This window comes from Silene latifolia, chromosome Y (assembly GCF_048544455.1).
Source record: "Silene latifolia isolate original U9 population chromosome Y, ASM4854445v1, whole genome shotgun sequence".
NCBI lineage: Eukaryota > Viridiplantae > Streptophyta > Magnoliopsida > Caryophyllales > Caryophyllaceae > Silene > Silene latifolia.
Genome location: NC_133538.1, coordinates 17,221,288 through 17,237,428, shown reverse-complemented (window position 1 = coordinate 17,237,428; position 16,141 = coordinate 17,221,288).

The following is a 16,141-nucleotide window of genomic DNA, read 5'->3' as shown; positions in this document are numbered from 1 at the left end:
AGGATTAGACGCTGTAAGCACAATATCATCAACATAGAGTAATAAATATGCAATGTCAGAGCCATGTTGATAGATAAATAAGAACGCATCGCATTTGCTACCGTGGAACCCCATAGATAGGATATAACTTGCGAAGCGTTGACACCAGGCCCGAGGAGCTTGCTTAAGCCCGTAAAGAGATTTTCGTAGCCGACAAACATGGGATGGAGCCTTGGAATCAACAAATCCCGGGGGTTGGTGCATATATACCGTCTCTTTAAGCTCACCGTGTAAGAAAGCATTTTTAACATCGAGCTGGTGAATGGGCCAATGATGGGAGACGGCAAAGCTGAGCACAGTTCTAATAGTAGCAGATTTGACAACCGGACTAAATGTCTCATCACAATCAACACCCACCTGCTGTGTCTTGCCATTAACGATAAGTCGCGCTTTGTAGCGCTCTAATTTACCATCAGATCGAAATTTGTGACGATAGAGCCAAATACACCTAATCACATGAGCGTCCGAGGGACGTGGTACAAGCTCCCAAGTGTTATTATCAATAAGAGCCTTATACTCGGCATTCATGGCGGCTTGCCAATGCGGGTCATGGAGGGCGGCAGTAGAGAATTTGGGAACGGGGGAGAGTGATTGGTCAGCGTTGGCGAGTAGGTTGGTGCGGTTGATAGGCTTGGTAATGCCATGTTGGAGGCGTGTAGCCATGGTGTGAGTACGTGGTGGTGGTGGTGGAGGTGGAGGTGGAGGGGGAGGGCTGTTTGGTGGTGGGGATGTGGCGGGGGAGGAGGGTGAGGGGGAGAGTTCGTGGTGATGTTGTTGGTTCGGTGTAGGGCTGTTATGTGGTGGAGTAGTTGTTGGGGCGGGTTGAGTAGGCTCGGGTGGAGGGCTGAGGTAGGCATAAGGGGTAGTCGTGGTGGGTGGTGGGTCTTGGTCCAAAAATGTGTAGGATGATGGTTGGGGCATGAAGGTGGAGGCATAGGGGAAGACTAGTTCGTCGAAGGTAACGTGCCGAGACAATATAATTTTACCTGTAGCAATATCGAGACACCGGTACTGTAACACCCCGGTTTATAAAAGAAGTCTTCGTCAAGACATTCCCTCATAAAACGGACTGTTACCATCTCGGTTTACCGAGGTAGTGAATAACAAATTAAACTCCAAGGCAATTTATATAATATTTTAACTTAATTATTACAAATTCTCTTTTCAAATTAAATTACAAGAACTGACGTAAATAAAAGTGAAGTCTTCTAGATGATGATCTAGCTGCTAAGTCGTTTGATCCAGTGTCTCACGCCCATCAAGCTCCCGTCCTATCTCTTAAACCTGTCAAGTCTGCTCCCCATAAAACGGTTCATCACAGGTGATCACGAATACACAGGGTCAACCACGAGGTTGAGTAGGGAAAACAATAAAAACAATAAATATGATATGCATGATACTCCGTCACCTCCATCTCCATCTCAACTCATCACACACATCTCATACCCCGGACAACCCAGCCATACCGATCCCCGGTAGACTATATATCGACCAAGCCGATCCGCCGCTCTCGGTGAGGACACCAGGGCAAGTCCGAGAACCCGCCCGGGCCTTATCACAACATCACATCGTATCTCAACATCGTCACCACCACATCGTCCTCCAACTCCAATGCATATGAAATGCTCAACAGTAATTAATGCAATGCAATATGTATATAAATCATCGAACCGATAAATCATAAAGTCATGCCGATTTACCCGATGTTGTGATATCATACTCAATACGATCAAATCAATCAATCACCTTCCCGAATATAAATGATAACGTAATTCAACCACCATGAGACAAGTCAACACAATTCGATCAATAACGATAATAGGACAAGTGTATTTCCCTACCTCAAAGTGCCAGCAATTCCAATTAAGCGATTTAATCCAGAAAGTAAAGCAATGAATTTGATTATCGATCCTTCACGAATCCGTCACCTAAAACAATTATAATATTTATAATTACTAACTACTAAATATAGACATCTCCCAAAATGGAAACTTTCCCGATATAGTAACTTTCCTCTTTTAACAACCCAACTCAAAAACCCGACTTGAATTATTTAACTGACTCGGGAATTAAATTGGATAACCAATATGATAATTAAATGAATTATATGATTAAAAGAATCCGAATCAACATTGAACAACTCAACAATCCCGACTCAAACCCGTCTCTAATCATATTAACTAATTCGGGAATTAAATTAACTAAATTATTTAAAGGACTCGGGAATTAAATTAATTAATTAAAAGTACGACCGATTAACGAATTATAATGATTAACTAATAAAACCCGCTTCAAAACAAATCGAATAACCCAACTCTTACACTCACACTTCACTCACGCCCACACCCTTAAACCACCGCCTGAACCACCACGACAACCACCAACCGTGGTCCCCACTTCAACCCAGCCACCAACAACCACCCCCATGGGGTCGACTCCCACGGCGAGGTGAACCACGGCCGTCAAGCGGCCGCCAGGTTCAACACCGAGCCTCACCAAACGCTCTCTGTTTCTTCTCTCACCACCACCGCAACCATCATCGAATTCTGTCAAACCACCACGGCTATGCTCGCCGTCACCCCACCAACACGGACACCGTGGCACCACCATTTCGACCTCCCCGAGTCCACGGTGGTGCCACCCCAACACTACTCGTCTAACTCGCCCGAAAACCGCATTTAAACTCGTTTGTTACCCCTATGTCGATGTGCCGCCTATTACGCCACCCTAACCACCTACAACCACCCCAACAACCCCCAAGTTACTCGCCACTCACCACACCACTCCTATAACCTGACAACAACCACTAACAATGCCCCTATCAGACACGCAACCACCCACAAAACCCGACATCAATTCGAAAAACAGAGAAGGGGATTGAATGCTTACCTTGCCGCCACCACAACAGCCACCACGGCCACCTACGACCGTCGACAATAGTCCCTAGCTCCTCCCTGCTGCACGGTCACCACCTAGGCTCACTCTTTCTCTCTCTCTACCCGCGAAATCTGAAGTTTTGGTGTTGGTGAAGGAGGGAGGCGGGTTGAGTGAATGAGAGGAGGGAGGCGGGTTGACTGTTGAGGGATTAGGGGTACTATTAGGTTTAGGGTTAGGGTTAGGGTTAGTGTTTAGTTGGGCTTAGGGTTAAATGGGCTGGACAGTTATTGGGCCAGCTCAACTGATTAGCTCACATTTCGAATTCAATATAAAACCCGTCTTAATTAACTTACGTTAGTTTAATGTAATTATCGACTCAACTATTTTCCCGACATAATTGTAATATAAAATGTATAATAATTAATATAAAATAATATCCGTTTAATTAACTATATTATATAAAAATACGGGGTATTACAGTCTTCCCCCCTTAAAATGAACTTCGTCCCGAAGTTCGCTCCCGTACCCAAACCTCAGAAGGGGATTGCATATCGTACTTACGGATGTCACGCATTTCTAACACGGTTAACACCCACTTGACACATCAATTAAACTTGACAAACACGGAATGTTACATTCTGCCCTCCTAAAAAATAAACTTCGTCCCGAAGTTTTAGCTCTTCTTTACTTAACCCAATTAACTACAACTAATAACTACATGCGAACACAGATATATGACAACTATATAATTATCTGAGAACACCGTCATCTTCCATCTAAATTCCGATCTCAAACTCAAGTAACTCAATAACCATGGTCGCACTGGACCGTAAACATAACTCCCGTAACCATAACTCAGCTCATAGGCTAACTCATAACACATTACCAGTAGTTTAATCACACTCTCCTTTTTATCATCAATCAACTAACCGAAGTAGGAACAAAACATATCGAACTCACCCGCATAGGTACCCCACAACTAAGGTCAACTTGGTCAACTATAACCTACAAACAAGTGTAAATTAAGCATCAAGATTTTACAATCCTCCCCAACTAAAAACATGGTTACGTCCTCGTAACCTTCATTATTATAACCAAAGTTCTCAACTACTACTAACAACTGAAAGAGGAAAAAAAATTCTCAACTCTCGCTTAAGTTAACTAATCTTTACCAAAGACAATCGATATGCAAGCTCTCTCAAGGAAGCTACCGTTACCCGTAGAATCATTAGTAATTATTTATTTTATCAATCATTGTAATCTCATACCTTAGAAACATAGGGAATCAATCAACATGAGAAAAGAATTAGGGTCAAAACTTGATAACTCGATTTTTGAAAATTTATAACCTAATAGGTCCGATCTGACTTTCCTTTTCTTAATTGTTCAGATTTAGGTCAAGACATACGTAATCACCGATAAAAATGAAGACAACGACCAGTTTTAGCAGATTTATCGTCCCGTAAATATTTTTAATCCTCCTAACAAAGGTTTTGGGCTTTATTCACGAATGACGCAGGCATATTGAATGGCAAATTTTACAACTTATTGGTCGAGTCAAACAAAGAATATTGGAAAGTTAACGACAAGACTATTATACACAAAATTTCGTTCTTGGTTTTAAATATATTTTGACTGCACCCGACACCATGACATAAAAGATTAAAGTATTTAACTACATCAATTTTACAAATATTCATTATATGTTATGCTAATATCAACTTACCATGTTAACACATTACCCCCTTAAATCACCACATTACCTTTCCCGTTTTGACATTTGTAACTAATCACAACCCACCAACTCGCTACATGAACAAACCACATGACTAAATTATCCCACTACTTATGACTCCGTTCTAGTTTCATTCCTCCAGACTAGCAATTATCATGGAACCATACCACCAGACATTGGCTGGAAATTTCATTCCGAATTTATACTCACACGACAAAATTTAATTTCATTTTCAAAACTTTTACTTTCATACTGAACGGTGAATAATTTTCTTAACATAAATCTTATAATGAGCCGTTATAGAATCCATTTACGACTTACTACGAATCTCAAAATCAGATAAACTTAATTCAATTCCTTTAAACAAAACAAGCTTAGGTGTCAACTAATATATCGTAATTTACAGGTTCATCTTGTTCATTTCAGCCCTATCCTTATTAATGAACGACTATTACTTTAATCATCAGGATTTTAGTTGCACTTCTTTACTCAGTTATATTCACGGCTCAATTAAACGTAACTATAACAACTATCATTTAAACTAACGCGTATCATGTGAATCATCAAAGGTTATCCCATTATAATTGCTAATATAATTATCATAAACAATCTTTATTAAAATATAATTGATAGTAATGACTCGAGACTATAGATATGTCAAATGTTGTGCTACAATTGCAAGAATCACTTTAGCATTTTATGATAATATAATAACGAATATATCCAATAAGAAACAACAATACTGTTTATTATCATGTTATAGGTTTACGCTCAACTGAAATAATTTAATGAAATGAAAGTTATAAGTATCACTATAGACACACCGTCTCACATAAAAGACATTAGAACTCAAATGACATTCTACGTGTGTGAACATTTAGACACAATCATTACTACCATCCATGTGTAAACTTTTAAACATAACTATTATAATTATTCATACGAGTATATTATAACAATCAAATTAACATTTAACGCCATCAGCTTTACCTAGATATGACGATATAGTTTTATATTTATATATATTCGACCACTATGCAAATATGATATAAAATATTACAACATGCCAAATGTATATAAAATATGCAAACAACTGGACTCGTATAAAATATTTCACCCTTGATTAGAATCAATTTAAGCTATTCAATTTTACTCATACTATCATGCCAACAAGGTTATTAACTAAGTTTTAATTTTATCACTTGTTAAGATACTTAATTACTGAACATGCGTGCTACTATCGTCATATAGAATATTATAATTTCACATTACTAAAGCTCATGAATTAACCAAACAATTGTATGAAAATCAACATAGAACGCACATTTTAAATGTTTTGATTCACGTTGTAACTTTCAAAGATCACGAATAAATAACCGTTCGATTTAAACTTGATTCATATTACTTTTATAAAATACGGTGAGTTCAAAACACAGGGAAAAAGAATTAGGTTTAAAGCATAAGAATTCCATTTTTAAAGAATTTTACAACTCAGTTGGTCCAAACAAACATGTGACAGCTATTGGTCTAAAACTTGGGTCAGTTTGCAAAACTTATTATTTAATATTGAGACATCAAGATTTTTCGTGGCTTATTAATTTGAAAACATATGTAAATTTTATGATCGGTGGAGTTGGAATTATGCGAAAATTATTAATACAATTTAAATGAGGATTTTTACAAAATCGTCGGTCAAAACATCACCGCACATGAGTAACTTCCTAACCACAGCTCACTAAAATATTTATTACTCCTAATCCGTATATCATATAAGCATGAAACCGACGCCAAATGAACACTAACTGACGAGGCTACCTCTCATAAAATTTTCATCGATAGGCACTAAACAGAAAAGAAATGGTAGTAAGGTCAATTAAAGAGTAACATCAACCAAAACAAGTTTCATCACTAAGTCTTTCATTTCCTATGTCCCAATTCTTACAACTATACTATCGATACTAACCCATACCAACTTAGATCTCACACTGTACTTACGTAAACATATACCCCATAGAATCCCTTCGCATCTCGATCTACTCATTACATCTAAATCACGATTGTGATGACTAAAGATATGAAATTCTATCGTGTTTCTTATTACTATCACAAGACTATACTAACATGGCTTCGGGATCACATAACCGCATATTACTTAGTCATAGCAGTACTATCAACACATCATTCATACAATTTACTTACCGTAGCGTTGTCCTGCAATAATCAATGTATCAATCAATTAACACTTAGGCAACGATATATGAATTTCCTGTTCATCCTCAAGCAACTATTCTACCCTTTCTCTCGTATACACTCATGGTTTCCGGTTCAACTGAGAGGACCACTGGTTCGGTGTGAGGGGGCCCCTAACTCATACCTTACCTTCATGTGCTCCTAACAGTTCTATCCCGGGGTTCATTTTATTTAGACTCTTCCTATGTTCATTGGGCTCAATTGTTTAGGCCTGAGGATCGTTCGCTCTGATACCACTTTGTAACACCCCGGTTTATAAAAGAAGTCTTCGTCAAGACATTCCCTCATAAAACGGACTGTTACCATCTCGGTTTACCGAGGTAGTGAATAACAAATTAAACTCCAAGGTAATTTATATAATATTTTAACTTAATTATTACAAATTCTCTTTTCAAATTAAATTACAAGAACTGACGTAAATAAAAGTGAAGTCTTCTAGATGATGATCTAGCTGCTAAGTCGTTTGATCCAGTGTCTCACGCCCATCAAGCTCCCGTCCTATCTCTTAAACCTGTCAAGTCTGCTCCCCATAAAACGGTTCATCACAGATGATCACGAATACAGAGGGTCAACCACGAGGTTGAGTAGGGAAAACAATAAAAACAATAAATATGATATGCATGATACTCCGTCACCTCCATCTCCATCTCAACTCATCACACACATCTCATACCCCGGACAACCCAGCCATACCGATCCCCGGTAGACTATATATCGACCGAAGCCGATCTGCCAGCTCTCAGCTGAGGACACCAGGGCAAGTCCTGCAGAACCCGCCTGGGCCTTATCACAACATCACATCGTATCTCAACATCGTCACCACCACATCGTCCTCCAACTCCAATGCATATGAAATGCTCAACAGTAATTAATGCAATGCAATATGTATATAAATCACTGAACTGATAAATCATAAAGTCATGCCAGTTACCCGATGTTGTGATATCATACTCAATACGATCAAATCAATCAATCACCTTCCCGAATATAAATGATAACGTAATTCAACCACCATGAGACAAGTCAACACAATTCGATCAATAACGATAATAGGACAAGTGTATTTCCCTACCTCAAAGTGCCAGCAATTCCAATTAAGCAGTTACGCAATCCAGAAAGTAAAGCAATGAATTTGATTATCGATCCTTCACGAATCCGTCACCTAAAACAATTATAATATTTATAATTACTAACTACTAAATATAGACATCTCCCAAAATGGAAACTTTCCCGATATAGTAACTTTCCTCTTTTAACAACCCAACTCAAAAACCCGACTTGAATTATTTAACTGACTCGGGAATTAAATTGGATAACCAATATGATAATTAAATGAATTATATGATTAAAAGAATCCGAATCAACATTGAACAACTCAACAATCCCGACTCAAACCCGTCTCTAATCATATTAACTAATTCGGGAATTAAATTAACTAAATTATTTAAAGGACTCGGGAATTAAATTAATTAATTAAAAGTACTACCGATTAACGAATTATAATGATTAACTAATAAAACCCGCTTCAAAACAAATCGAATAACCCAACTCTTACACTCACACTTCACTCACGCCCACACCCTTAAACCACCGCCTGAACCACCACGACAACCACCAACCGTGGTCCCCACTTCAACCCAGCCACCAACAACCACCCCCACTGGGGTCGACTCCCGCCGGCGAGGTGAACCACGGCCGTCAACTGGCCAGGTTCAACACCGAGCCTCACCAAACGCCTCTGTTTCTTCTCTCACCACCACCGCAACCATCACTGAATTCCTGTCAAACCACCACGGCTATGCTCGCCGTCAGCCCACCAACACAGACACCGTGGCACCACCATTTCGACCTCCCCCGAGTCCACGGTGGTGCCACCCCAACACTACTCGTCTAACTCGCCTGAAAACTGCATTTAAACTCGTTTGTTACCCCCTATGTCGATGCCGCCTATTACTGCCACCCTAACCACCTACAACCACCCCAACAACCCCCAAGTTACTCGCCACTCACCACACCACTCCTATAACCTGACAACAACCACTAACAATGCCCCTATCAGACACGCAACCACCCAAAAAACCCGACATCAATTCAAAAAACAGAGAAGGGGATTGAATGCTTACCTTGCCGCCACCACAACAGCCACCACGGCCACATACGACCGTCGACAATAGTCCCTAGCTCCTCCCTGCTGCACGGTCACCACCCAGGCTCACTCTTTCTCTTTCTCTACCCGCGAAATCTGAAGTTTTGGTGTTGGTGAAGGAGGGAGGCGGGTTGAGTGAATGAGAGGAGGGAGGCGGGTTGACTGTTGAGGGATTAGGGGTACTATTAGGTTTAGGGTTAGGGTTAGGGTTAGTGTTTAGTTGGGCTTAGGGTTAAATGGGCTGGACAGTTATTGGGCCAGCTCAACTGATTAGCTCACATTTCGAATTCAATATAAAACCCGTCTTAATTAACTTACGCTAGTTTAATGTAATTATCGACTCAACTATTTTCCCGACATAATTGTAATATAAAATGTATAATAATTAATATAAAATAATATCCGTTTAATTAACTATATTATATAAAAATACGGGGTATTACAGGTACCCTCTATAGTTTTGTGGATAACCGAGAAAGACACATTTTGTGGAACGGGTTTGGAGCTTGTGATTACGGTTGGCTGAGTGGTTCGGGTAGCATAAGCAGCCGAACCCACGGAGATAAGAGTATGTAGGTTGACGCAGGAAGAGTGCGGAAGCGGGGGATCGAAATTGGAGCACGTTTGTGGGAAGAATGTTGTGCAAGTAAGTGGCAGTGTGTAGGGCATCAACCCAAAAGTGAGGAGGGAGAGACGCGTGAGCTAACAAAGCAAGAACGATTTCGTTAAGACGACGAATCATTCGTTCCGCCTTGCCATTTTGTGACGAGGTGTGTGGACATGAAAATCGAAGGCTTAGGCCATTTTGTGTCGCAAATTGATGGAATGATGTATTGTCAAATTCGCGTCCCATGTCACATTGGAAGCTTTTTATGTTTTTTTCAAATTGGGTACGAATGTAATTGCGAAATTGGAGAAAACGAGAGAAAGATTCGGACTTAAATTTTAGTGGATAAATCCAAACATATTGTGAATAATTATCAATTAAGACCATGTAATATTTGAAACCACTTTTACTTAGAACATGAGAAGTCCATAAATCGCAGTGAATAATGTCAAATGGTGATAAAGAAATGGAATTAGACAAAGAAAACGGTAAACGTTTATGCTTGCCAATTTGACAAGCATGACAAAGTTTGGAGCGACGCTCCTTATTACAAGAAATAATGTTGCTACTTCTAAGACTATCAATAATATTAAGACCTGGATGGCCTAGGCGAGAGTGCCATAGGTCAGAGGAGGACTTAGCAAGACAGGCTTGGGGCGGCTCATTTGACGTAGTAGGTGACACGGGATAGAGTGTACCGGTGCTATTGCTCCTCATTAGGATTGTCCCAGTCCGTATATCCTTCACAGAAAAACCATTGGGGTCAAATTCGACAGTCACGTTATTATCTTTAGTGAATTATCGGACGGAAATTAAGTTCTTAATTATTTGTGGGGTATATAGGACATTTTTAAGAGTAAATTTTTGGTGTGGGGCTGTCAGAGTGGTATTGCCCAAGCCATGAACTCGAGTAGTTTTGCCCGACATAAATTGACCGAATAGTACTCTTATTGAACGGGGGAGAGAGCATACCTGACTCGGACGTCAAATGTGAAGAGGCGCTTGTGTCCATATAGAAAGTATTGTCCTCTGGCTGATATAATGTCATTGCCTGGAATGCTTGGCCTATCTGTGATGGTTCGAGTTGGTCACCAGCAAGATAAGCTTGTCCTGCATATGTGGGCCCGCTAGCAGGTGGCGCAGACGAGAACCGAGGCTGAGCAGGAGACGGCCCACGCATCTGGGCTTGCCACGGGTTGACCCATCCCTGTTGTGCGGGGTATGGGCAAGGCGGTACGGCCCATGGTATTGGCCAGAATTGTGGGGGACGCATCTGGGCTTGCCACCGGAATTACCACCTCCGCGCTGGTACTGTTGATTTCCACCACTGCCTTTCCCTTTGCCTTTGTAGTTGGATTTATTCCTATTCCAATTCTGATTCCCACCATTGTTGCGATTTGACGGAGCTCCGGAGTGCGAATTGTTGTTATCGCCCCATCCTTGAGCAGGAGAGGATGTAACAGCAGGAGCAGCCAAAGCAGCCGCCGGAGAAGTCTCGGTGCGTGCGGACTGACGATGCTCCTCAAGTTGCAACATACTCCGAGCAGTCTCGAAATTTGAGAGAGTTTGATTGACATAAGCACCAACCGTGTCATATTCTTTGGGAAGACCGCGAACCAATTGCAATACCAACCGCTGATCATCAACTTTGCTCCCAACATCAGTAAGTTGAGAACCGATATCCTTGAGTTTCTGGCAATATTCATCTTGCGAGGCACATTTGGACAATGACAGATTTGTGAATTCGTGTTCCAACGCCGCCGCACGAGCCCCTTTATTATTTAAAAAATGATTCTTGAGCCGGGTCCAAGCCTCGTAGGCAGTAGACTCTGATTCCGAGAACGCGAAGCAATAGGTCTTCAAAGATGGATCCGTAAATCCATTGAAGAACGTGCGCATCAATTTCACACCATTCGGCATAATTGGGGTCAGTGTTGGCGGGAGGATGAGTGCCATCAATATGATGAGACACCTTATACCCTTTGGCATGAAGGGTGAAGAGATTTACCCATGACGAGTATGTGATTTTGGTACCGTCAAGCATACAAACTTTATTAAGGATGTTCATGACGGAATAAACAGGATGCAACGCGGGCTTACCGCTGCTGCTGCCGGAGTCGGATTCTGGAGGCTTTGTCATGGCCGTGGCTCAAGAGGGATTGACAAAGTCAGGAAGCCGACGCGAGAAGGAGGAAATTAATTATTGTGTTTTTGTAAACCTAAGACTCGTGATACCATGATAGAAACTGAATCCCTGACTTTCATTCATATTGAAGGGTTACAATATATAGAGCAATGTACAATGTGAACGTAATCTACGCTATACAATAATATCTAAGATATGCTATCAAATAATATCGTAACAAATATTTGCAATATTCTATTTACTAATAGTACATCTAAAATCAACTAAAAGATCATTGATTTAAAAGAGAAATCAACTTCAATAAGAATGAGGGTTTTCAGACGAACAAATGCAAGTTGTGGACATAAATAGCAAAAGCTGGGTTTTGCCAAATCAACCCAAATGATAAACGGAAAGATGAATTCTTCATAAGAAGCAATTACGCAGGCTTGGTTTTATTCACAAAATTAGAAAAGGAGTAATTAATGAGAAAGGTAGAGGTAAGGGAGTGTTAAACGATATTAGGAAAGTGCCTGATTTTTTGGGTTTTTTAACAGTTATGTTTAATGTGGGATTGTAGAAAGTTAAGGCGGGGAAAAATTGTTTAGTGGTTTCTGTTTTATTATATATTGTATTGCAGGGGTGGCCAATGAGTTCGGGAGGCCCTGTTCCGAATATTAAGTAGAGGCCCCAAAACTAAAATTAAATTACCATTTGCTTGGGGTCCTAAACGAAGATTATTGATCACCGTTTACTGACTCATAGTAATTAATCATCATCGTACATTTATACGAAGCAAAAGAAAAAAAAGGAAATTTTGAATAAAGGAAATGCTAAGATATATTTTAGGCATTTGTAAAAAACAAATTATAAAATAAGACAGTCTCACACTATGAAACGATCCATTTTTTATAAAATAACTATTCGTTTAATGCTAATAAATGATTTGTTTTTACTCAATAAAACCGTCTCACAATATAAGACCGTCTTATACAATAATTACTTTAAAAAGTTGATAGATAAAATTGTCACAAAAAAAAAGAATACAAGAATCAAGAATGGTAAAAATGTCTTTAAAAATTCTCACTGATGTGTACTAGTGTACTATTATCGTGTATTCTATGAACCAATTAAATAATAATAATAATAATAAAAGAATTTGGGGAAAGGAGGAAACAAATAAGTAGGAACAACAGATGCACGGATGCATGTATCATACGACATTGGGCTCAAATTGGGGCCCTATTTCCCCTTGGGCTCCAGTACAAAGAGCTGAAATGCTCTACCTCTTGGCCGCCCATATTGTATAGATTCAGGGATAATGGTCAGGGCACAACAATAATATTTTGCTCGGATCAAGTCAGGTTATAGGTCGTTGGTTCGGGTGTCGGGTCAGGTACGGAACTATGAGCCATGTCTGTGTCGAGTTAGTAGGTCGAGCCGGTCATATTTACACGTGTTTATAATGACTGTTTCAGTATTTCATTCATATTTGGACGTAACTTTATAGGGTAAGTGATCAGTTATCACACACGAGAAAGATTCTAAAATCTGTACTCATCCTACACTTGTTCGTTGACATAATACTCCTGAAGTTAGGTATGCTATGTTAAATAGGTTATATTGATCAACTTATTAGCCAGCTATTCCACTAAACTTTACATGCGTTAGATGGATCACAGGATCAGCTTAGATAGTTACGAGTACTAGTTTAGATGGAATATTCTTTAAATTAGGTAATGATGCTCTTTAGTTCTTGAGGAGTTGTTTTTATTAGTAAATAGAATATTGTAAATATTTGTTATCAAATAATATCGTAACAAATATTTACAATATTCTATTTACTAATAGTTTTACACAATTACTAATTTACAACTGTTTAATTGGTCAATCGGTTGTTTGGGTCGGCTTAGGCTTTTACTGAGTCATGATTACGGTTTGGGTTAGTCGGGTCAATTCTTAGCTAGGGTTCAGGTTTGGTCGGGTTCAAGTCAGGGCCGAGTCATTTAGTTAGAGCTGTCGTGTTAGGTCGGATTTTGACCGGATCGGGTCGTTATCGGGTTAGGTCATTATCAAACTCATTTGTGGGTCAGGAAATTATAAAAATTTGTCGGGGTCTAGTCGGGTTTTGGTTGGATTGAGTCGGATTTTGCTTGGTTTGGCTCACAAATTTATTATTTGATTGATTTTTCTGATTATTTTATCAGTTTGGGTGAAGTTATATTCATTATTTAACGAAGTTACAAGGTTAATTAGTTTTAAATACTTTAAAGCTGTACATGTCGTTTTATTTTAGGGGATATTTGGTAAACGGCGGATTGAGAAATTTTCAGCATATACAAGGCTTTTAGCATGTTTGACTCACCAATCTACTATTTTGAGTGTTTGGTAAATGGCATATTGAAAGAGTAGATTTGAGCTCAATCTACTGTTTTCCAATATGCTGCTCTACCCAGCATATTCACATTAGTAGATTGTGAAATATGAATCCGTCAACAATTTACACATAGATACAACAGTCTATTAACCAAAATCTGCTAATTACCAAACACTCCTACTAAATTTGCTAATTGAAATATACTAGTCAAACCTATTAATCCAATCTGTCATTTATAATCTGCTTGGCCAATCTGCTTCTGCTAATATCAATCTGCTGATTACCAAACAGAGCCTTAGTCTTTATTGCCTTGGCTTTCGTTTATGTCAGGGTTATATTTGCAACTACTCTCGGGTTATGTTTCAGATGAGGTCAACTTTCCGGGTTAGTTTTCGCGTCCATTTTGGGTTATCTTTCAGGTCGGCTAAAAGCATGTATCAGGTCAATCCGAGTTACGGATTACAGGTTATCTTTCGGGTTGGGTCAAAGCATGTATCAGGTCGATTCGGGTTACATGTTATCTCGGGTGGGGTCGCGTTTGGTTTCTGGTCGGCCTTTATAAGGTTAGATCGAGTTACGGGTCATAAACGGGTCAGATTGATTTCAGATTACGATCATATTTACGAATCTTATCGAGTTAAATTAACTCGGATTCGGGTTGGTCTGTTCGAATCCTATCGAGTTAAATTTACTTGGATTCGGGTCGGGCGTACGAGCTTTAGGCACAAGACGCAAAAATGTGCATTCCCTCAATGCGAGGTGACATCTAAAGAGCGATAATATAACATAATTAGAGCACCTAATCTCAAATGGTTTGGCTAAATGTGGTATTGGTTTTACTTTTACTAGTCTTAAGCCGTGCTTGCACATGTATGCTGTTTAAATTGTGTGTTATTATGAAAAAAAAAAGTATGGAAAAATATGATCAACCTTCGTAAAAAGACTTATAGTAAAATTTAGCATATAAGATCCACTGGAATTATTATTGAATTAATTGTTCAAGTACTAGATTAATGTGTGATCATTCTTCTTATTAATTAGTGATAGGCTCGTATTTCTACTATCTATTTAGCATATTTTAAGTACAATAAAGCGACATTGGGATGCGGTTTTACATGATTTACGTCACTATTGCCGTTTTTCGAGTGTCGGGGTAATAATGGAGTTTTGAGCAATAATCGGAAGCAAAGGCATGTCTTGAAGTCTACCATGGTACAAAACATTTACAAGTAAGAAAGAAGACTAACTAAGACATGAAGAATTGAAAGGATGAAGCAATTGAAAATTTGAAACTTTGTTTCCATAAGGATCGACTTCAAATGGGCATATCTTGAGTTTTAGAGCTCTTATAGATGCAAGGATAAGTGGAGGTGAAAGCTTATCTCTTAGCTTTCCATCGATAGGTCACACGCCTCATTTGGCCAAGTAACGAGGGAGATATGGCCTTCCGAAAAAAATGATGTCCAGCAAGAAACTCGCACCAAGCGAAATTTCTGCCTAGAAATTCGCACCGTGCGATTTTTCTGGGTTTCCGCAATTTTGTTACGGTCTTGTTTCTATATTAAGGCCCATTAATCCTTCTTATCTTAGGACTATATATAGATGGATACCATTAGGTTTCCATCATCTTTGGCTATGTTGTTAATCAAGTTGTAATTTGAGATAATTATCATCTTAATTGGGTTTTTAGATCTAGCTTGGAGAACTAATCTCCTCTCTTAATCCAATCCAAAAGGTCTAAACTTTGGTTGTAAGACACTTTAATCATTCCCTAACTGTTATTATTATTGTTAATCCGTTGTGTTTATTGTTTGAATTTTGGAAATCTTGTTTGATTTGAGTAATTAAGTGTGATTTTCTTGTTGCTTAATTAAATCAAGTTCCTTAATATACATGTTGTTGGGATTATTAAGTGTGATTTCCTTTTTTTTTTGGTGAAATGTGAATTTTATTAATCTCAAAAAATAGCCAATCACAACCATTTA